The sequence below is a fragment of the Dermacentor andersoni genome, chromosome 2 (genome assembly GCF_023375885.2).
Source record: "Dermacentor andersoni chromosome 2, qqDerAnde1_hic_scaffold, whole genome shotgun sequence".
Lineage (NCBI taxonomy): Eukaryota > Metazoa > Arthropoda > Arachnida > Ixodida > Ixodidae > Dermacentor > Dermacentor andersoni.
The window spans coordinates 78,889,442-78,914,167 of NC_092815.1; the positions used below are offsets into that span (position 1 = coordinate 78,889,442).

At 44.6% G+C, this 24,726-nt stretch overlaps 1 long non-coding RNA gene across 1 annotated transcript in view; it reads left to right on the plus strand.

Annotated features, from left to right (window-relative positions):
• Positions 1-24,726, plus strand: part of LOC140215931 (uncharacterized) — a 423,058-nt gene that overhangs the window by 296,925 nt on the left and 101,407 nt on the right. Inside the window, exon 3 of the long non-coding RNA XR_011892526.1 lies at positions 20,471-20,623. This is a non-coding gene — a long non-coding RNA (uncharacterized lncRNA). The remainder of the gene's footprint in view (positions 1-20,470; positions 20,624-24,726) is intronic.

The window sequence follows — 24,726 nt, forward strand, 5'->3', positions numbered from 1 at the left end:
GGTGTATGATCGAAGCCTTCTGAAGTTATCCCATTCATGTATACGCCGGCAGTCTGTATAGTTTCTTACTGAGATCTTTCCCAGCTAGCGCTGCTACAATATGACGGATTCCTGTCCGCTGGTAGACGAGATTGAATCTCGTTTACGCAAAGCCAGAGTGCCGTCATCAGACGCGAGGAGCACGAGAATTGTGCGTACAAGGAGTGTCTACGTCAAAAGCAAACGAGCAACAATACGGACTCGGAAAGTACTGATGTTAGAATTTACTGTGGCTGTATGAGAGCGTGTGGTGCGCGTAGAGTGTGCATGTGTGACGCGCCCCATGTCGCCGACTAGCACTCAAGCCCACTAGCACTCATTCTTTTTTGCGGATAGCTGCCGCCACTAGCGGCAACACGTGACGTCATTCATCATCCCACACAAGTATAACAGTCCAATAACAACGAGGCCGCTCTTGATGCAGATAGGCGCATTTATCGGAACGTCGGCCACCCTGTTTGGGGCACCTAACTCTGGTTCATTCGTTCTTGTTCTAGCAGAAGGCGAGAAAGGCACGATAGGGCACGAGCATTCGTTTGGTCTAGATGAATCATGAGTTATGTACGTGGTACAATAGTTCCCCCAAAAGCATTCTTGTCACAATTAACCACTCCAGTACGCAAAAATGCTGGTAGGTCTATCAGTGCGGTGACAATTGTCAGGCGATTGCTCTAGTCACTGCCATGCTCCATTTAAGCTTTTATATTCCCTCTTTACCGTCCCCCAGAGTAGGATAGCCAACCATACGCATTTCTGGTTAACATCTCTGCGTTCTTTCTTTATTTACTCCCCCTCCTCCTCCTTCGCAATATTTCTGTTTTGCACTCGAAACAATTGCTGATTTGTTTTAATGGTGTATGCATATAAATCGTGTTATTAGGACCATTGCTTGTCCTAGCGCCTATTGCTTTTCCGTTGCCTCTTGTGTTGTGTCTCATATTTTTGCTCGCAAGTGGTAATAGTTACGCGCAATTTTTTTTAGCAATGGCTTTAGAAGACTAGCTTAGAAATTTCAGCCTTAAATGCGCGAAGCGGCCTTATGAAGAGATAGAATAATAAGCGAATACTTTCTCTTTTTTTTTTTTTGACAGCCACGGATATTATAATTTATATATGCTGCGCTATATCCTGACAGACGGTTCTGGCAATTTCTCACGAACGCGACATGTATTTTTTTTCCTTTTCTTTTTTGTTTTGCGGCATGTAATAGGAAATTTTACGCCATTCAACACAGTGGCTCCCGATTCTTTAAGCTTGTTAAATGAAGGGCGTTCAAGCCACACCTTTTCATTGTCGCCGTGGTTCCAGTAATGACTTTAGGTAATAAAGGATCGACAACAAACGAAGTCACTGACCTCAGGTGCAGTGACTTCTCGAACGGATCGTCCTGCACGTTCGTGTCTGATCATGGCTCTTGTTTCAGATTTATTAAGAAATATATTCTACAGCACATTCTTACAGATATGCTTGTGTTTCGCATTTTCTTGTATTTTACTCTCTTTTCTTGTAATGTTAAGTCATATTGTCTTATTGCTTGATATTGCATTCCCCCCCCCTCCCCACCTCCTCCACTCAATTAATTTCCGCTATATTTCTGGCTTCATTGTCTATTTCTTCGTATGATTGTGACTAACAAAAGAAATCTCGCACGTTGAATTCACTCACTGATTTCCACCATTGCATAGCGATGGCATCGAGTATGGTTGCCTTGGTGCCATGGGATTGCATACAAGCTGTGATTGGCCGGTCACCTGCTCGTAAGCTCACCTGCGACGCGACGCGTGCACGTAGAAGGATGTTCTACATCGGCCTCCCTGACCGTGAGTGGCACTGGATAACACCGGAAAAGCTAAATTTGTACTCACGCACAACCAGAAAAGAGGGCAGGAGGACGGCCAACGTGGTGGCTTGATTGGTAAAGCACCGCACGCCTAATGGAGAGGTTGCTGATTCGGCTCCCACCTATACGGCAAGTTACCTTTTCGTACGCTTTAATTACTTGTTACCAATTTTTTATTTTTGTGCAATTTGATGAAACGTTACCATTCGTAACTCCTTGGCTTTCGCTGCCTTCATTACTTGTTTTTTCTGGTAGTTGTGACTAGCAAAAAATCGAGCCCGTCATATCCCCTTATAGTTATTCTCGCTCTTGATGCTACGGTGATTCTTGTGCAGCGATTTACGCATATGTAAATAGGCAATGTTTCGGAACCCTGCTTTGGTTTCCTCTGCTTCAGAGAAAAGATGAACTGTAATTGGTTATGGAAGAGCATGGCGTCCACTCGTCTAGCATAGCGGACAAAAAAAAGGAAGAGAGAAAGAAAAGCGAAAGTGGGCGCATGAGAGCGGATCCTGCTTTGTTTCACATTAAAGAACTGCAGTATGGTCTCCCTATAATGCAGTATATTTCGGTCATTAAGCAGAACCCTTTCTCGCCGTGCCCGGCGGAACGCACCTAATGACTCCAGCCGTGTGCGATGCAAGCTTAATGAAACGGGCTTTCTCATCTGCCGAGCATAAGTGAAATAAAACGCCCCTCCGGTGCCATTCTGCTCAAAAAATAAGTAAAAGAGAACGGCCAGCGATGCGCGACTGGTCCCTTGCGGATGCATTTATGGCTCTAAGTGCGTACATAGTTAGGCACCGCCATTGCTATTGGCTGATTCCATTTTGTTCGTTTGTTATCTTCTTGCGTTTTTATTTTTTTCTCTACCAGAGTCCTTGTGATTGCCATATTCTTCGGTGCCCAGTCACTTCCAGTTTCGCTTGTTCCCGAAGAAGTGCCAGAGGCAATGTCTGTTTTAGACTGACTCTCTCTGTTTATTCCGCCTTTTTTTTACCGATCTTTCTTCTCCGTGGTTGTTGACGAGCATCTGTTTCGATGCCACAGTAGGGGTTCTGCTATTTTATCGAAGCAGTTTTACCGAATACCATGCGAATATTTTGATTTGAAGACGTCCGTCATTGTCACGAAAAACTTGGCTAAAAATTGCGGTTATGGGGCTTCCTTAAAGTACATGACGGCACTATTTCCCTTTTAAGAATTCAACAGTAGTTCTTAAGCGTTGATTGAACGTCGCTAAAGATAGCACTTGTACATAACCTTTTCCCTGAACCTATGTATCGAAAGCCGTATTTGTCTTTATTTGGTCAAGCTGTTCTTTGCCGTGTCGATCCGTAGAATGTGTATTACGCCAGCAGCGAAAACATTTTTCTTTAAGCTGCACACTTCCATCCTGCCAGTTAAAGCATAGCTTCCGGAAAAAGACTTACGTGCACCCTGGAATACAAATTGTAGACTTTGCAACCAATCCGAGACAATAGAACGTTGCTTCATTCTTTGTTGTGACGCATGTTATTATTGGATTATTTTTAAGAAGTTGAGTGCCCTTTCACTCTGTGAAGGCAGATGACCAGCGAAGCTGTTTGTGTGCGCCCCTTAATGGTGGATTGCACCTCCGCCGCGGGTCGGCCCGGCATTGCACTATCTTCGGGATCGGTCCACGTAATGACGTTTTATCTGATGCGGACGGCGGAGGATAAGGCTCGAGTTTTGTGTCGACAAACGGACATGGTCCTGGGGTAACTAGCCCTTAACAGCTTCGCTGTAAGAATGATCAAAAAAGACCTTGCTCTCACACCTTATGGTATCCGGTTCGCTTCTTTAAAAAAGGCAGCCAATAATACGTCATATGATGTGTTTATGTAATTAGGACTCTATTCATTATGGAGAAGCCGAATGGTCGACAGACATGCCGAGTCACTTCGCTTGACAAAGTCTGTCTTTCGAGAAGAGCCTGCTCAAGTGCATAGTGTGGTTACAACCTTTGATCCCGTTCGTGAATGGAGTTCGCATCTTGACGCTTGTTTGTTTGCCCGAATTTAAACTTTCATTGGACTGCGTAGCATGCGTACCATTGTCTTTCATGTGTGTAAAAATGCGATGCAGCAATTTTGGAATGACACTACTCGTAATTCCATGCAAAAATTAAACAAAAAGAAACGCGCTGTTTATCCCAGTGGGTAAGACCCTCGGCTTCTGGGCGTGGGGTCGTAGGTTCGATACTCACTACCACGAACATTTTTTTCTTTCAAATATCTTTTTTTGTTAGAATAATTTCTTTATAGCGATTACCGATCGATAACCGAGCTAGGGCGAGCGCCTACGCGGCTCAGAAACGGACGGATAACATAGGCTTTCACATGCTGAAGTGAGGGTGACGCGTCATCACAGGGATGCCCTCTCCACTCACGCAACACCTGGCGCGGTAGGTGTGCGAGGCAGTAGGTGTGCCCTTTTAACCACTCTTTTAACAGGCTGAACCGCTGTCAGTAGTAGCGATTGTGCGTGTTCGTTGAGTCTTCTGCGATTAGAAAAGTATAGATTTTAGGATGAAGAAAAATAAAGCCTCATAAATGGAGCCACAAGAACGTCTGAATCCACAAGCACGACGATCAGACAAATACATGTACTACCCATCATTCCCATTGTGGCTTAAATGACTGCAGCACCAAAGTTCCCCCTAGTAATTATTGAAGGAAACATTATGCTTCTCCCTGTAGTAATTGAAATAACTGTTCTGGCAGCATGACACTGCTTCTTTCTTTACGCAGCACACACATAGAAATATATATGAGGTGTCGCTATAAAAGGCGTGTTTTAGTTTTTCTACAATAAAGATTTTTCGCAAGATAGCTATGATTGTGAGACCCCTGGCATATTCGCATATGAGCTCTACGGGGAGGCGGAAATACTTCGACGTTCCTTAAGCTAAAAAACTTTATTACTTAAATTTTTTAGGTGCCTGTTCCTGGGGCGAGCGTCGGCGTCCTTCCACGTAACCTAACGAACGAACACAGCGAAGGATGAAAGCGAACGCGGAGCGCTGCGGAAGATGAAAGACGACGTTAGCGAAGAGAGTGCGAGGAGGAATGCGGAGGAGGAGGGCGCAGCGAAACCATCAGATGGAAAGCGGAGGAGGATTACATGGCGAAAGCGTGAGAAGAAAAGTGTAGTGCCGCACAAGAATGGCTCTGCGGCGACGATGGCTACGAGATGGCGCCAGAGTAGCGCGCGTCACCTGTGTGGAAACAAAGCGCTGCATGAGCGAAGGTCTGTCTGCGGCGGCTGCTGCGAATCGCGCCCGCGCGTCACCCAGGCGCTGTCTCTCACGGTCTCCCTATTAGCGAGAGTATTCCACACTTGGCTATCCACATTTGGCTCTGTTTGCAAAGTGCCGCCCGAGACTGATTGTCTGCGCCAGCCAATTTATCGCGAAATGAAAACACGTATACACCTGCGCTCAAATTTCGCTTTAGAGAGTATCACAAACGTCGCTGAATATTTTTGATATTGCCTTATGGGCAGTTGTTTAAATGGCGAATTTGAATGCAGTTATATTTTAATGCACTCTGATTATTTAAGGACGTTGAAAATCACACCTAATTTGACATATTTATCACCGAATATTAATGGCAAGTCCAGCCACAATCAAAACCGAGCGCCGCGGGAGAGCGGGAAAGGCTGTCATATCAGGTCGAAAGGCCCCGTGACGGCAACTTCGAGGAAACTTGAAACAACGTCTCAGCCACTCGGGACACCTACTGATACGGCAAGCTTTGCCTGGCAAGCATGTGTCCCGGTGTGTCGGATCAGGATTTGTCGCAGCATGCTATCATTCAGGTTTCGCCGCACACTTCGTTATGGCGCGTTGCCGTCTGACGCCCCCAGGATGCTCTCGGTCACGATATTGCCTGGATTTGGCCTTCAATTTCGATGATGAATATGTCAAATTACTTGCAATTGTTTAGATTTCTAGAAAAACGGGCACGCCATAAATTGTGACTCCCTTTAAGTTTTCCATATAAGCAACGGCCTTCAAGTTATTAATGAAAGTGCTTATAAACAAACTTTTAATAATTAGTATTCAGGGTTCAGAGCTCGTATGCGAAGACCACAGCCTTCTCGCAGTCATGCGTTCTTTTTTGAAAAGTCTGTATGGTCCAAAAAATATACAGCATGGAAAAAATTTTTCCGTAGGCTAACTACTAAATTTATGAAACCCACGCTCAGGATAAAAAATTATGTGTTTCTAATGGCTGGGCTATATTTGACACACACACACACACACGCACACACACACACACACACACACACACACACACACACACACACACACACACACACACACACACACACACACACACACACACACACACACACACACACACACACACACACACACACACGCACGCACACGCACGCACGCATGCACGCACGCACACACACACACACACACGCACACACGCACGCGCACGCACGCACGCACACGCACGCACGCACACACACACACACACACACACACACGCGCGCGCGCGGGCACGCGCACGCACACACACATGCATGCAAAGCACACACATGCACGCGCTCAGTGAAAAATCAAGCATTTGTAAGTTCGCAACGTCCAGCATTTTTTGGCTGTGCGTCATGTCTGGCGCTCCCTATGATTTTTGTTACAGTAATAACCCTTTGATGTGCCACCTGGTGGCAAGAAGCTGACTTTCGAGATGGTTTTAGTTGTTGTACGCAATTTTAACATCGCTGTTCTGTGCAATATAGTTCTTTCAAATGAACTAACCGTGGCTGCAGCGCTTTTAAATGTAACGTGCATAGTATTTTCGAGCAAACATTGCGATCGATTAAACTTCTACGAAGCTGCGTTCGACGATACGCCATTCGATCGTTGGATCATACGGCTTTCGCTGGAGTATGACGTACCTCTCTCAATGGGCGTTGCGCTGCGCTATTGTTGAGAGTGTTGCGTGAACACTCGGAATGCCCCAGCTGGACAACTCTCGTGCGAATTTCCGTCGCGTGGTAAGTGTGCTTCATGGTGAATCTCTGTATATTCTCTCAGAAATTTCAACCTAAGTGATCTTCCCGATATCGTTAACTCCGTAGTGTATCGCAGTAGGAGTGGGAACGGCGACAGGAGAGCAACATGAAGAGGCATGCAGAAGGCCTGCATCCTCGATTTATATTAGGAAGAGAGGTGGGGTCCGATACTAAACAAAACGTAATAAAATAATAATAACAACAGTAATAATAATAATAATAATAATAATAATAATAATAATAATAATAATAATAATAATAGAGTACAAGAACAAAACATAAAGGCAAGGATACCATAACCGATAGAGGAACAAAGGAAGAGGTAAACAGAAGGAGGCTCAATCCTCTTATGGTGTTACTGGGCGCGTGCCCAGCCTACCTATGTTGCGGGATTTTCTCGAGATTCAGCAAGAAAAGGTACCTCGCCCCAGCATTAGTAATCCACGTTTCATTTCAGCGCACGCAGTCACAAAGAAAAAAATGTAACTGCGCAAATCGGAGGACTTCCGGCAACCTTGCAACGTGCACGACATGCATGACAAGGTAGAAACAGCTTCACACGCGCCACGAACAAGCTGACGAAGCGAGCAATGGAAGAACTGTGCTCGGCTGTGGGAAGAAAACTAAAAATACCCTTTTTATCGCTGCGTATGAATCCGCAGGAAAAAAAAAGAAAAAAAGAAATATATATATATATATATATCGTATGCAAAGGTCACATGGGAGCAGGCTTGGAGTCACACCTGCAGCCGTCAAGGAGGCCACCCAGATGGCGCTTGTGTGCGTGGTAAGAGGAATCGCGCATCTCTTTCCCTCGTGTTTGCGTTGGCGGCTCGGGACGGTCGTTCTCGCGTGCCAAAGGGCTGAGTCAAAATCTGCGAAAGATGTAATAAAACACCGGCAAATAATTCGCTTATATAATTTGTTCAGCATGTATCATGTATTTAGCCACTCTTTAAAAAAAAATAAAAGCCCTCTAGAAGTGCGCCTCGGAAATTTGCGAAGTCACGTTTCCTGAGAGTTTTGATGATTCGAGGGCATTCTTAAAAAAAGCGTGTTGCTTAACGAGCAGAGGGAAGAATTGATTTTAATCTGCTGCAACACAAGCTTCGCGTAAGAGGTCAGCATGATTCGCACCGTCAACGTAAGTAATACGTTGAAGAAAGACCAACAACTTTTATCGCTGATTGCATTCTTATATTGAGCGCGCAGCGGGAAAAAAATATGTGCCAAAGCTAACTGTGCAGTCCAATGTAACTGAAATGTGCTACTTAGGTAACCAGGAGAGCACCCCGGCGAAGCGTTTCAGCAATTGCCGTGTTGTATAAACGCGCTTATAAAGGAAATCCTAGTCACGCGATGGGGTATTCCACGTAGCCAGCTTGGAAACGTAGCGTTGTGAGAATTCAGTGAGAACAAAGGCCATCATGCTTGCACGTGCTTCTGTACTCAGCCTAGAACGACAATTTGCGTTCAGCAGTCACAGCACGCCTGCCGCCTGAAGAGGCCCAGCATCTCATTCAGCTCCACGAAATTGGAAGAAAAACGCTTTTTACGTTACGCCTAAACACAGAAGACCCAGCCGAGGAAATTAGCAGCGAACCTTCCGACTCATGCGCACTAATTACAATTACAGAAGCGCATTACCCCTTGGGAACGATGTCCACTTTCGGCAACGACAACCCACGTGCACGTTGCCACGCGCTTTTGTCGTTGTTTTCAGGCGCTGCAAACTCACGTATCACCAACGATTCGGCATCGCGCGCGTGACGAAAGTACGACACCGCCAACGTAGATCCAGAAGCTTATACCGCTGTGTTTCGGAGCCGCGTTGCTCTCCCAGGAGAGTGATCAATGCGTTTTCGCCGTGATCATCGCTTCAGTTGCGCGGGAAATGGGTTCCTGCTTTTATTTTTAAGTTCCCAGCCGGGCGCGTCACATAGCCAAACAGACGTCCTCAGTGTTGGCGTTGTGAAGTGTCGGGTAAATAGCAAGAGCCTGGCTTATTCTGTTCGGCGGTCGCTTGTCTTTATTTACTTGACGCCAGCGTTTCTGGCTCTAACGCGGCAGCGGCAGTTGGACAGTTCTAGAATGAAACACTTTTAATGCGATTAGCATTGTTCGCCTACTTCAGCCGTTTTCTATCTATCTATCTATCTATCTATCTATCTATCTATCTATCTATCTATCTATCTATCTATCTATCTATCTATCTATCTATCTATCTATCTATCTATCTATCTATCTATCTATCTATCTATCTATCTATCTATCTATCTATCTATCTATCTATCTATCTATCTATCTATCTACTTACGCCTACCCAGGGACCAAGAGAGAGAGGGGAAAGGCAGGGACGTTACTCAGAGACGAGTTTCCGGTTTGCAACTCTGCACGGGAGTGGGGGATATAGGGGTTGTAAAGACGACAATGAGAGAGAAAAAAAAAAAACGAAAAAAAAAACCGAAAAACTGGCCATAGAAAAAGCGTTCCAATCACAGGCGTTCACACAGGCCGGTTATCCCAAGAAGCGCAACAGCACTTGCACGGAATTCTGATGCTATGTTAAGTCCCGTCGATGTTTCAGAATTCTTTCTTTCGACAGAGGCTGGTCGTCCGACTGGTTCAGCACGACGGAGAGCGACTGTCTCTGCCCACTACACTGCTGGCACTGGCAGAGAACATGACGAATCCTTTCCGCGTCACCGCAACCGCCACATGATGCGGTGTCGGCCATCCCTATGCGGAATGCGTACACTCTAAAAAAAAGTTGACACCCTTTGGGTTGTGTATTTGCCACACAACTACAATCGTCATTTGTCTTGCTTGCGTTTCCTTTCTTGAAAACGCTGCGCTCGCTACTTTACTGTCGAGAATGCTCTGTCATGCTGATAACTCGCATGCCGTTCGTGACTTGGAAGTACCGGGCTCGCAGCTTTAAAGAAAGTAGCGTCATACGATTGCTGTTTATGCCGTTGCCGTCATATCAACTTCGTCGATCAATCGACGTCGTTCCTCGTTCTTCAGTCTATCACAATCATGTTGTGGTTCTTTATTCCTGATTATGCCACCGTAGTTGTCATTGTCATCTTTGTGCCATCGTCGTCATTGCATCGTCCTAAGACAGTTATTATCATGAATTCGCTGTCCCACCATCGTCGCGCTGTGGCGGTCGTGCCTTCGACGTCATTCCAGCTTCGCCATCCGGTTGTCGTCTTACCGTCATCGCCACGTCATCTTCGTCATGCACGCGTCGTCACGCTGCCGTCGTTACAGTATGGCTATCATTTCAGAATTGACATCTGATTGTCATCGTTCCATCCGCGTCATTCCTTCGTCATTCCATCGTCATCACGGCGTCGGCATCGTGCAGTCGTCGTTATGCAGCCATGCTCATGGGCGACCTTGGAGAGCGGATGACACAGCAAAATGGGACGATGTCGGAGGATGTCGCATATGTAGCCGAAGCAAATAAAATCTCAGAATGAGCCCTACACATTTAAATAAACGTCATTTCAGGAATACGGTGTGTCGCAACATTGCTCGAATGCTAATAGCATTACCGTCGACAGTCAGCGTGAAGCAAGTTCTGTCGTAATTTATTTAAAATGCGAATAGCATTCTTGGCATTGTTACGCCAGTTTTATTTCACCGTATCCATCTACCTGCCTAACCAAGAACGAGTCTCGATGCCTAATATCGTGTGTTATGAGAATAAAGGCCAAATCCGAAGGTAGTGCATTCTAAAAATGGGGCCGTTCCCCTGGGTATGTGCTAGTGTTTGCAAACATCCCTCAAACTGGCTATCCTCTTTAATAAGAGAGAATCTGATCATGAAAACCGGTTATCCAGTTATCCAAATAATAAAAGATAATATACTGGATATCCGCTTAAAGTAACTGGTTAACCGGATAATCAGATAATCGAACGTGAATATTCCGTACCACTAACTCTTCATTGCAACATTAGATTTCTTCGCATGCGTTGCGATATCATGCACTCATAGCAATTATTCCCAGCCTCTAAAATACGTTATTTATTAGATGGTTCGAAATGTGTTCATGAATTCTTAATTTAATTATGCTTCCATTTAATCATCTTGCCTCCCTGGGGACGGGTAAAAGACTGAAATGTTTTTATCTCCAAAGACGTCAGCGCTTTTCGGCGTCCAACAAATAGGTGGGGCAAAAATGTATTTATTTTCCTACAAAGTTCGTAGTCCGAGCAGGATATCTACAATATCTACAATAAAAAACTTCGATCATTTCTCCGATTAAATCAGTTAACCTTTGTATCATACAGTTGCCCATAAGTTCATTGGTGACCTTCTCTATAGCATCAGAACCATCTTTGAGAATTATGCCGGCATTTTCTGCTAAGTAATGCGCGAGTTCTCATGCGTATGACTACGCTATAGGTTCATATTGCACATCGATGTCGCTCACACACTGTTACCTAAGGCAGACACGACTTGGGCTGCATCCGTCATCCGCTTTGCCGATGTTCCTTTACAAGTAGTGGCAACTTTCGCTGAAGAAACTGGTTAAGACTAAAGTAAATGAAGAGTAAAAGTTTACACGCAGCAATTTACCCGGTTCATTACTACACGAGCAAAATATGTGTGTAAATATATGAAGCTAGGCCACAATTACGACAGGGATCGCGGGCTAACTCGCGACGTAGACGAAGTTCTTACTTATCACTATTTTATTTGTTGGAAGACAAATGTGCTCACGGCTCTTTTAATCTTGTTATCAATGTGTCCCCGCTAACGGTAGACAGGCACAATGTGGCACACTATTCGATTCGAGGACTTCGGTGTTCCGTCACCAGACCTATTCGCTATGAGGATAAGTATTGCGTGCTAATTATTTAGCTGATGAGAGAACATTAATCAACAAGTTCCTAATTTTTGAATTCAAGGCGTACATTTTGATGAGAAAACTGTTGCTACATCAGAAAGCGACTCACCAAGTCATTTTTATCGCCCTATGTCGTGCGTAGGTGTTTTTCGGCGCTTGATCTCGTAGTAGGCGCAATACGCGAATGCGTGTGTGATTGCACATCCACAAACCACTACGCCAGTGGCCCGAAAAGTGACCGCAAGGAAGTCTTCTCACTGGCTGACTGGGCAAGCGTCTAGAAGGGGTAAACTGTAGGTGCTGGTTACCGCTTATCAGCAGCTGTACCGCTGATCAGCGACTCTTGATGCCTATCGCAATGGCCAGGCGGCGGCCCATTCAGGCAATGAGGGAAGTCTCGTCAAACTGGTTTTTGGACGACTGTTTTCAGGGTGAGGGGTGTGCAATCACGTGGCACTTTTCGGAATTGGCGAGCTATACCTAAAAGCGCGAAGGAAAAAGATTGAATGATTTGCTTCAGGACACATCAGTAATTTCCTCAACCGAAGCTGAGTCCTCAATTTAAACGATAAAAGTGTTTAACGAATCTTCTCCAATTAGCAGCCGATTACTACACAAAATATTACGTTGACGGCCGGTGAGCACTGGTTACTGAGTGGCGTGCGTCTCACAATCGTATCTATATCAGCTTTATTTAAGAGCTTCTAGTCTTACCTGGAACAGCCTGTACAAGCGAACATTGTTTTTTTGGTTCCTGAAATTGGCTCAACAAAGTACAATGTCCGAACCAGGATTAACAAGTGATGACTGCTTTTCTGATTTTTATGAATAACAAGGACGTCACCGAAAGCACTTAAGGTGTGGAAAGTGCTCAATTGTTGCACCAAAGGACCTTGCAATAAAGAAGTGTAGAAATCTCAAACAAGTGTGAATGCTGTGTTTGTGCAAACTATATTGCGCAGTGTATACAAATTCCCGACTAAAGAAAGGACTGTAAGCCGCCTGGGCCTGTGAGACAGCTTCTTTCTCTCCATGCGTGAATAAATATATGAGGAAATGCACAAAGGAGGGAGAGGGGGGCGGGAGGCAGCGACGTGCGTGACATTATGGGAAATATCAATTTAGTAACTCCATTTTCGTATTTTTAGATATCGAAGAACGCCCTATGTTTCTAGAAAAACAGGAGGAACCTGACATCTTCGGACAGAAATAACTTTTCTTTAGACGTTAACGTACTTCCTGCAGTTTGATGTAGGCGTTCCGAGCTTGAGGACGAGGCTTTGTTGCACACGTTATTGCCATTATTATTTATTTATTTTTGTTGCAAGTTGTACAATTAAGGGGAGGGGTATTTTTACTCAGGGGCCTTGTTGAACCATTCCAGCGCGTCCAAGTTTTGTCCAAGCTGGCTATCGAAGAGATACGCCTAAGAGCTGGATGATACGGGGCTGGGTATTGAACAGTGTATGGACTGGCACTGGTTCAGTCTGGCTAATGACCCTCCAGCTTTCATCAACTGGAGGTGTTATGTTGTTTAGCACGTGTCTAATATCGGTACGGACTGCCGCTCTGGCTCTGGATACTCATGTTGGATGCCTTAGCACCAACTGGGATGTAGAAATGGTGCCCGCTGACTAGCAGACACCAAGTTGCTCTCGGTATACCTGTTAAGAGAACGTTCAGAGTGAGATATATCTCTATACGAACCGTTGCTACCAAACGAATTGCTGACTCGAACTATAGATTCGTCGATGGTGCCTTCCTCACAAGGGGAACAATGGAGGCGGGGGAGGGCGCATCGCTGCAGATAATGGTAACGAAGAATGGAAGAATGCTTGCGGTTGTGTTAAAGCGAAGACAGCTATAAATGTATCCATTTCGCTGTTGGCTGTGCGTGTGGCTTTGAAAAGTGTGCTGCTGGAACACGCGCCCAGTGTTGACACACGCTGAGAGTAATTCTTCGCTTTTTTCCACGACATTCGCACCCCGGAGTTACAGCTTATGAAAGCAGTTCGGTACCAGCACAGAAAAGCAAATGTGCGGATATTTGAATATAGGAATATCCGAACATTCGGATAACATGGCCGAGTATCCAGGCAGCCTAAGCGATTGCTCCGGTAATCCGGTTTTCTTATTTCAAAGGCCGTTTAATCGAATAACCGGATTACTGGTTTTACCGCGAAAGCGGCTTTGTGATGCTGCACTATTATGCGCTGCTGAGTATGCGCCGTTCTTCAGTGGCCCTCTTTGACGCCTACGAGGATATGTACCACTGGGTAGGTGCCCCTATGGTCACTGGGTACGCACCACTGAGCATGTGTTACTGGGTATGTGCAGTTGTACAATTAAACGTTTTGACGCCAGCTTGGGTCACTGGGTAAAGGCCACTCGATATGCGGAGACTTCGTGGTGGCGCCGTTAGATGGCGCAGCGTGCCCGCACGGAAGCGCGAAAGGGGAGCACGACTGCAGTACACGCCTCATACATGACGCGTTTTGGCTATTCGCAAACTTGGATAGTCATCTTTGATGAGTTCGTCCGGAATTTTTTTTTTATTCTCTATGTGCGACTGAACTTTTGTATGCGAGCGAATAAAGGCATTCGCTTGTGCGCGAATGAGAAAGCGCGATGCGCGGTTTTCTATAGATTAGCCAAATAACTTAAAGCGTTGAGAGTAAGGCTTTCTTTTTATAAAATGGTGATTTTTAGTATCTGAGAGAGAGAGAGAGAGAGAGCAAATGATAAAGGAAAGGTAGGGAGGTTAACCAGGACTGAGCCCGGTTGGCTACCCTACACTGGGGAAAGGAAAAAGGGGACGGAAAGATTAAAAGAAGAAGAGAAAGTCTACTGGGTATATCGTTCGGTCACTCAGTCCAGATCCCAGACGCTGACTCAGTCCAGTAGCTTTCAAATATCGCAGCAGAGCTTTTGTGGCCTTTTGTAGCTGCGATATGCGAGGCCATGGTCTCAAGATCTTCTTCAAGGTGAACGGTGTTCTATCTAGCTGATTGAGAGCTGTGCAGGGGTCATGTCTTTCGTTTTGAAAAGATGGGCAGTTGCATAGTAGATGTTTTAAAGTTTCCTCGACACCGCAAGCATTACAGTCGGCGCTATCAGTCATTCCAATCAAAAACGTATATGCATTGGTGAATGCGACGCCCAAGCGTAAGCGGCACAGCATTGTTTCCTCATTTCGCAGAAGCCCTGGTAACAGCCGCAGTTGCATAGAGGGGTCGAGGGAATGCAATCGGTCTTGGGTGAATTCAGGTGTGTGCCACTTCTCTAATGTCATACGGTTATATATACATATATATATATATATATATATATATATATATATATATATATATATATATATATATATATATATATATATATATATATATATATATATATATATATAACTTAGTATATAAAGTTGCGACCACCAGGCATGTCACATACTCGTATTCATACCACAATACCAGATGCAGTGGGGTATTTAGGCGAGTCACAAATATTTGACAAGATATTTTCCTGCTATACACGTACTTCATGTGTCAGATATTTGCGTTATGCGCGGCGAAGCAGTGCATCCATCGACCTTTAAATGTAGCACAATTTTTTATTTGTGGAAAAGAACACAAGTTGTTCTCTTTGCATCGACACATACTCAGTGGTGCGGACGCTATGTAAATCGAAGCGCACGTGCGCGCGTGTCTGAGAATTATGTGAGAAGCCTTACAATGCCTGAGAAACCTTGTACCGTCGCTGTAGCGGCGCTCAGCAATTGAAACGCTACACTGGGCGCGGACGGATACTGGTGCATTTTTGGGCCAATGGTGAGCTCTGGGTGAGCTCTGTGGGCCAAATTCAGCCTTAATGCGCCACAAATGCTTTCGTTTTCATCCTATTCTGCAATCGTTTTCTCTCCCTGTTGCCCATAATATGTACCTACATCATACTGTATTCCACCCTGCTAAAATCCCAACTTGGGATTTTAGTATTTACAAATAATAATAAATAAATAATACATCAGCTTGGTGGCCTCCGCGTCCAGCGGTGGTGTAAAAAGCACCGGCAGCCATGCGCTACGAGTATCGAGTTTTAATCGCTGAGCGATGTACATAATTATAATTATGACCATTCACCATGCGAATTCTTGGTCAAACGCAGGAATTTAACTCATCATCACTAGCTAGAGCTAATGGGCATCGGAATGGTCTCCCGGATCACATTGCGTTCATCTGCAATCGTGAAACATCCCGTGATAACTTGAATTCGTTGCGGGTTAATATTGTATATCGATGTTGCACTTTGCTATTTTTCTGTGATGCAATTACCGTTGCCCCCCTTACTCAATGCCTTTTAATGGTCCTGTAAGGTATTGTGAATAAATAAATATTGTAGATGCTTTACACCATTGTTAAGGTCTACAGATCACAAAAGCAAACTTGCACATCTTTGCCTCTCCATCCAGCACTTTGCATCTGTGAAACCCGAATTATGAGCCCATGTTCTGCACACATGTTCTCACTGATCGAACAAAACCCGCTTGTGGATACTACATGGGCTCGCGTTCACTCGGAGTCTAGTGTACTCAGCCTTGCATGCGTTCTGTCTCATCGATTCAAGAACACGTGGCATCGCATCCAGGTCATCAATATCATTGATAATGTCACACAAAAGAGCGTTTAATGTTTGGTTTTGCTTAGGAAGTGAGAATAATTGAGTGGTGAGCCATGGACTCCTAAGTTTGTCCAACACAATTTCTGTTCTAAGGACAGCACTTGCAAGCTTACCCGGCAACTTTAGCCCGCCACATGTCATTTTCGTAATAAGGGTATTTTTACGAATGTCTATCTCTGCATTATTCATCCTAAGGTTTTTCTTGTAAGATTGCCACAACAGCTTCTCTGGTAATACCTGAGTGCAGTAACCTGCAACATGTGTTACATGACAAAGACATACGTACGAAGAAGACGTTTCCAGCTGCAACATATCTTACAGCTGGAGGCCTTGCACTTTGTTTACAATATCGCTATCAGTAACTGTGGCATCAAACTAGCTTGGCAGTGAGCTGGCGCTAACGGCAGGGACACGGCATAGCACGTCAATGTCTAACAGCACTACTACTACTACTACTACTACTAGTAGTAGTAGTAGTAGTAGTAGTAGTAGTAGTAGTAGTAGTAGTAGTAGTAGTAGTAGTAGCAGCAGCAGCAGCAGCAGCAGTAGTAGTAGTAGTAGTAGTAGTAGTAGTAGTAGTAGTAGTAGTAGTAGTAGTAGTAGTAGTTATATCTGACTCGTAAATGCGTGTCATTGACATATGTCTGATGACACTCGAAATTCGACAGGGTCACCTACAAATGTGCCTGCAATAAAAAAATTTAAAAAATGCGTAGTACGCCATTCCTTCGAAAAATAGTTGGCAAATGCAAGATTAATACAGTGATGCTATAACTTTGGTAACATTATTGCCCAAATTATGACAAAAACACCCCAAAAGAAATTGACTTCCTCGCGGTCTAGCCAAAGTCACCGCTGAAGTCACTGCAAGCCAGCTAAAGCTCTTCGTGTCCCGGCATATCCAGCCTGCTGTTAGTATAGCTGCCGCCGTCGATCCAAGTCGATCCGAGCGTAGTGACGTAGTTGCTTGGGCGAGGAGGCGTCGCGGGTGCCTTAGGTTTTCTAGCCGTCGTTGGCCAGGTCAGTCGAGTTAAGTTCGCAATACTTATCACGTATAAATACGCTTCGCATGGCGCCCGCGAACTTATACCCTAGTTACACGGGCAGCTTAACCGCGGTTGAACTTAACCGTGATTAACTCGCTCAACCGTGGTTAACGCGAATCGCAGTCCGCCAGACTTACACGGGCTATCCCGGTCACGGTGAATGGTCTGACAACGCATCATGTGATCTCTTGCTTACAGGCTTCATTTTGAACAATTTTTCCTCGCCGTTTCATTACAGTGGTACATAGATGTTATTTTTCAGCAAAACAATTGTCATATTTGAGAGTTTTAACGTGTAAGACTGGGTTTTGCACAGGTAGGTTAGTATTTAGCGTAATTTGGGAATAATCTGCAAACGCTGGTCGCAGTCGGCCGTAGAGTTGGTTCCAAAATCCGCCATTTTGCCCGCTTCCGAAACGTCGGTTACACTAAACCGAGGTTGCCAAGCTCGGTTGGCGGTCAACCGCGGTTAGCGGCCTAGCTGCAGTTTCACCTGCCGTGTAACCGCGCTAACCGCGTTTAGCGGTAACCGCGGTTACGTTAACCGCGGTTAAGGTCGCCCGTGTAACAGCGGTATTGGAGCTTCAAATAAGCACTGTTAATTCATTTTACAAAAAATGTAGAGAACCGGAATGCCGGCGAGTGACAGATCGGTCGTACAGTAGCTTCGCAAATCAGTGCCCATAATGTCAAAATCTGCATTACCTTGCCGACGTTACAGCTCCCGCCGCTCGTAATAGCAATCAGCTTGATAAAAAGATCGATCGCCGCAGCGATGGCCAATCTCGGACGCCACTTACGTAGCAGACTTTTTGTGAATGCTGGTTTTGAAACCGCATCCTCTTACGTCTCGGGAACCTGATGAGCTTGGCCACGAATCACCGTGTAACCACGAAGTTCTTCCATTAGAGTCGCGCCTACTCATTTCCTTTCATTTTTTTCTTATTTTGCCTTTCAGAGCTTTGCATCATCACAGAGTGGAGCAACTTAAACGCTTACCAGCTGGCCCATCGACTGCCACAAACACAATACAAGCGGTGGTACAGCTGCGAAGCAGCAAATGCCAATAAACTACACGATGCAAAAGTGGTTAATGGCAAGGAATGCCTCGCCACTGCTTCAATCAAAGCCGTGGGCACACGCAGGAGAACGCTTTCATATGTTAACCGGGAAACAAATTTTTCGCGGAGAGTGCTGCCATCGATCACGAACTCCAATCAAGCATGAAAAATGATGCCGCAACGAGCGGTGGATTGAATGAGCTTGCCAAGCTTGAGTGCCGAGAGCCAAATAAATGAAGTGCGAATGTGTGAGCGCTTTGCTATGGGGCGGTAACGATATATGAAGCCTGCTCTCGTAGAACAGCGCTCGCGTTTTCTGTGTCGCACAAACGCAATTAACGCACAAGCATGGGACACCGTCATCACCAGGTTCGGAGAGATGCGCAGACAGGTATGATTACATGCGCGCAATGCGCCGAAAATATTCTAGCGAGTAAAAAATAAGCCTTTAGTCAACAAAATGGCGAATTGGCAAGGCGGTGTGGATTGATTGTTAAGAAAGCGCCGAGGGGAAAAAACGACAGAAGAACACAGGAGAGCACTTACTATTGGTAGTTTACTAATCCTCTGGCTTTCGCCAAAGCTTGGGGAGCAGCCTTGTGATTACTACCGAAGTTAGGGGGAAAGCACGATTCTATTCAAATGTGCGGATAAACTAGCTCGCGACTTCGCAGAGGCGTTTTTCATTGAAGACAACGAAGTCATCTGTGCGAACCAAGCTTCCATGGCCTTTCATCATAGCGAGGTACATTTCGCGATAGCTCTTCTCAGCAGTACCACACAATGTTGGAATGTAGTACCGCTCACAAGCTAATCATATATATATATATATATATATATATATATATATATATATATATATATATATATATATATATATATATATATATATATATATATATATATATATATATATATATAGGCATGACATGGACAATGCTCCTAATGCTCGAGAAAATTCGATATATGTTTGCGGCGTCTCAGGTACAGGCTAACGCCTGTACAACAGAATTACCTCTATAATGAAGGATTTTGTATGTCCCAGCCGAATCCTTGTTTTTCATATGTATTTTGATATCGCTGTATATGCTTTTACAGCGACGACCCCTACAACAAATTTGACTGTACATTGAAGGAATATAGGTGTCTCTAAGGGCTGCTTTGTTGATTTGCACCGAACACAGGAAGTGGCGCCACCTCTCCCCGAAATAGGCGCCACAGAGCAGCGGTGCGCATGGGAAACACCGGCCAGCACCGCAACAAAGTCCCTGTGGGAGGGCACGGACACTGCAGTATAGCTAGGGTCCGGTAACGAAGGATCGGTATAAGATCCGGTAACTAAGTGACTGGTACAAAGAAACGTTGAAGGCCTCAAACGCTTTGTTATAAAGGCATTCGATTCTAGTCGGGTTCCTGAAAAAAAGAATAAAACAAAGAAAAAAAGTTGGCATCCGCCTGAACGTATAGCACAAAGGTACGAAGGAAATCCTTATCCGTTTCTAAAATGAAACGTCCGCAGTAATGATTCGTTATTGTCCGCGGATAGAAATCAGCCCAGGCGCATGTGGAATTTTCTTATTTTAAATGCTTGAACGTACGAAGATAATCTTCCATGGCCTGACAATGGTTGAGGGCTTGCGGGATGCACAGGTTGTTGGAAAATGTTTTTTGTGTGTGTACGCATACGTACAACTAAATTTGTCTTCCTCATTCCAGGTTTAATTGAAAATGTTCTGCGCTATGTTTTTCTTTAAAGTTTAAATTAGCATTCTTGTTATTGGAAGCTGCAGTTTCTCTTCAATATTTCTTCATTTGCGAGGTAATCAGCCGGTGAGTTGCCAATATTCCCGTTGTGTCCTGTTAAATAATTTAATGTATCTTACGTTTCATTTCTTTCAGCACGTTCTTCTCCAGCAGATTTACCTGGTGAACTAAACAAAAAGCTAAGAAACGATGGAGTGAGAGCGAATTAATTGGCAACACAAACTTCAGCAGGAGGGATGAGGAAATAACCCTGTAAATGCGCTGCAGGGTGCTGGAGTCGATACCAAGGTGAGTATTAATTTTTATTCATCAGCGAACATTTCGTTTCTTTTGGAAATCGGTACAAGTTTTTTTTCGTAGCTTTGTGTAGCTTTCATGGTTGTGCCATTATTGCATTCATGAAACTTGCTCCAATCTGTGGATCTGCACGGAAACGCATTTGATTGCACGCAGGTACAATCAGTTTCCGTAGAACTGTATATAAACGCAATCGAGTAGGCTTTAGGAAAGGTCGGGGTCGTTCAGACATCATCATCACGCGAGCATCGCCATCGTCTTTCCTTGGCCGAAAGAGAACCGGACAAGAAAATTTCGAAAATTAGAAAATTCGCAGACGAAATCTTTGAAAGACGCAAACGGTTGGCTGTGCTCTTTGGGTACGCATTGCATTTTAATATTTCAATCTGAGAAGATCTTACATAAAAGGCATGCGCTGTCGGTGTTTTGTTTCATGTCATTTGTTTATGGGCTGTCTGTGATTCTTAAAATACCGAGGAATAACTTTGTCAAGAATATAAAAAGAGGTGTGCGCAACTTTAGTGACAAGATCGTGTGGCAATATAACGCACATCTACGGCATGTCATATAGCAAAGCGTGGCATATACACATACCTAAACATATGCGGGAATTTTCACTCACGGGGACACCGGTGCCGGACGCCGACACCGGATTTTGTGCAACATGGGGGGCCGCTAACGCTATCGCGCTAAAGTTCTAGAGACCGTGGTACTTGCCAAACTGTATGTTTCTTCTAGCATTGCGGTGAAATGTACAATTTTCTCAATGCATTACATTAGTAGAACAAGTGCTCGTATAGCTGTATCACTGCGAATTCAAAAATAAATACGCGCAATATTCGCAATTGTCAAATAAACCTTCGGATTGCACGCGAAATGCGAAGATTGTGCGATCGAAGTAGTTTTTTCATCCACTGTGATTTGCATTAATTTATCGTTTCTTTATTTCATTTATTAAGCACAAGTAATTTCCCATATATGTTGTCCTTGGTGTCAGTGTTGGCTTCTTATGCTATGACGATATACATATATATATATATATATATATATATATATATAGGGGTTTTCTTCAAAGTTCAGCACGCAGGACCCGACGTAGCATACGCAGGAAAGAGACGACGGACTTTTTGGAAGACTTCTTTTACTTAACGTTTTCGGCTGGTGGGCCAGCCTTCGTCAGAGTAGAGTAACGCATGTACAACACATACACAGCTTTAAAGGCACCGTATCACAAGCAGAGGGCGCGCTATCTGCACTGACTAGACCATACACTGCGCATCATAAATCATTATCATTGCGCATTATAAATGATTATCACTGACACGCATTTTGGGATATACAAAAAATGAAATGCAGATGTGTTCACGATACAATACATACAAACATGACTCTCAAGTAAGTGCCAGTGGTTACCATAATTATGTGTAGTGAAAGCAAATGACTTATACATGCAGATATAAAGGCGTGATGTTTAGCACATGGCATCGTAAGTGCAACCTCGAATTATCTAAAAACTGAGATGTTAAGCGTACAACTTTGAACAACAGCAAAATATGTCAAAAAAGCCACATGTAAAGAAAGACAGAAAAAAAGCGCTGAAATCATGTGTGCACACTGTGTGGGAGGTGTATATTTGTGCTCAGTCTAAAGTTAGACAGGTTAGTTTTCCTTTGTTTTCATTTATTCCGGACGAGACAGTGTTAAATTTGTGAATCAGGTAAGATTCGCGAAGCTCGCGGTCATGGTTGGTGCGGAATCCAGATTCGAGTATTGTTACTTTGAGATTATTAAATGAGTGGCCCGGCATGTTTACACGTTTCGAGAGTGGTAGATTTGGTTGGGATTTGGCATGCGACCTGTGGTTGTTAAAACGGATCCTGAAAGGTGTTTCAGTCTGGCCTATGTATTGCATGTGGCAAGTGCCGCACTCGAGCAAGTACACTACGTTATATGAATCACAGTTGAAACTGCCTTTAATAGTGAACATGAATTGGCTGGCTGTGCTGGTGGCAGTCAATGTAGGCGTTATATGAGCGCAGACTTTGCAACGTGGTTTTTTGCAGCGGCTGCAACCGGTCGGGTTAGAAGTGGCGATCTTTGAAGACGTTAGTATGTCACCTATGTTTTTCGAACGTCTATACACGACACGAGGTGGCTCAGGAAAAATGGCTTTTAACCTGTCGCTTTGGGTGAGAATGTTATAGTGTTTGCGGAGTATGCCTGCGACCTTAGGGTTAGATGCCGAATGTGTGAGTATCAAATTAGCCGACAGGGAGCCACTGGGTTTGTTTCTGCCTTTAAGAAAGTCCATCCGGTCATATCCTGCCGCTCGGTGTATCGCGTCATCGATCGTGTCGTGTATAGACGTTCGAAAAACATAGGTGACATACTAACGTCTTCAAAGATCGCCACTTCGAACCCGACCGGTTGCAGCCGCTGCAATAAACCACGTTGCAATGTCTGCGCTCATATAACGCCTACATTGACTGCCACCAGCACAGCCAGCCAATTCATGTTCACTATTAAAGGCAGTTTCAACTGTGAATGTTTACGAAGAAACTGAATGTTGAACTGAATGTTTACGAAGAAAGAAAGGTGAACGCGTTAAACAAAATAAAATATCGGAAACTGTTACGGGACAATGTCCCGGCGATAACATACTCTACCAAACAAACCTGTTCGACAATTTCTGTAATACCAGTTGCTAAAACATTGCCGGAGACAACCAACCCGGGCACTACCATAGTTAACCTTTCGCATGTTGCGCTTCTGCCTGCGGAAGAAAGGGTTCTTTCAAAAGGCCTCAATTTCTGTCCAGCCACCGGGGGCTTCGACGAATTCCAGTTAACGAAAGACATTGAAAACTTCTCCCGAAACTTAAGACTCAAAGAATATTTTCATGGCCGCGCTAGCAGCAAACAGGACCACCCAGCTATACCGTCCGCGGCACACTGGACGCCTGCCTCGCAACGGGACAAATGCTTAGACCTATATATCAAAGCTGTTTCTCGCGACGTGCTCGACACCTACAAGACACGCGCCCCATTCCAGAGAAATCTTTCCACTAGCGAATCCGATGCTCTTAGAAGCCTAAGCACACGCGATGATATTGTTATTAAACCAGCGGACAAGGGTGGCTCGGTCGTGATAACGACAAAAGAAAATTACAAAAAAAGTCGTAAGACAGTTATCTGACGGTACATTTTATAAAGAACTTCCCTGTGATCCTACCGACGAATTCCTTTCCATCATTAAGGAGAACATAAAAGCATCGGTGAAGAAGCAGAAGATCGACGATAAAACAGCACGCTCCTTGATCCCACTTAGTCCAATAGCCGGACGCTTTTACCTGCTGCCCAAGATACATAAACCAGGTAATCCAGGCCGTTCCATTGTATCCGGCATCAGAACAGTCACAGAATACATCTCTCGTTACGTCGACAGTCTAATCAAATTTATTCCAGCCACATTTTCTTCTTTCATTAAGGATACTAATGCTTTTCTTAATGACATAATAGATCTAACCGTTCCTGAAGGCTCGCTTCTGGTGACGATGGATGTCACTTCCCTAGCGGCACGATATGACCGGATGGACTTTCTTAAAGGCAGAAACAAACCCAGTGGCTCCCTGTCGGCTAATTTGATACTCACACATTCGGCATCTAACCCTAAGGTCGCAGGCATACTCCGCAAACACTATAACATTCTCACCCAAAGCGACAGGTTAAAAGCCATTTTTCCTGAGCCACCTCGTGTCGTGTATAGACGTTCGAAAAACATAGGTGACATACTAACGTCTTCAAAGATCGCCACTTCTAACCCGACCGGTTGCAGCCGCTGCAAAAAACCACGTTGCAAAGTCTGCGCTCATATAACGCCTACATTGACTGCCACCAGCACAGCCAGCCAATTCATGTTCACTATTAAAGGCAGTTTCAACTGTGATTCATATAACGTAGTGTACTTGCTCGAGTGCGGCACTTGCCACATGCAATACATAGGCCAGACTGAAACACCTTTCAGGATCCGTTTTAACAACCACAGGTCGCATGCCAAATCCCAACCAAATCTACCACTCTCGAAACGTGTAAACA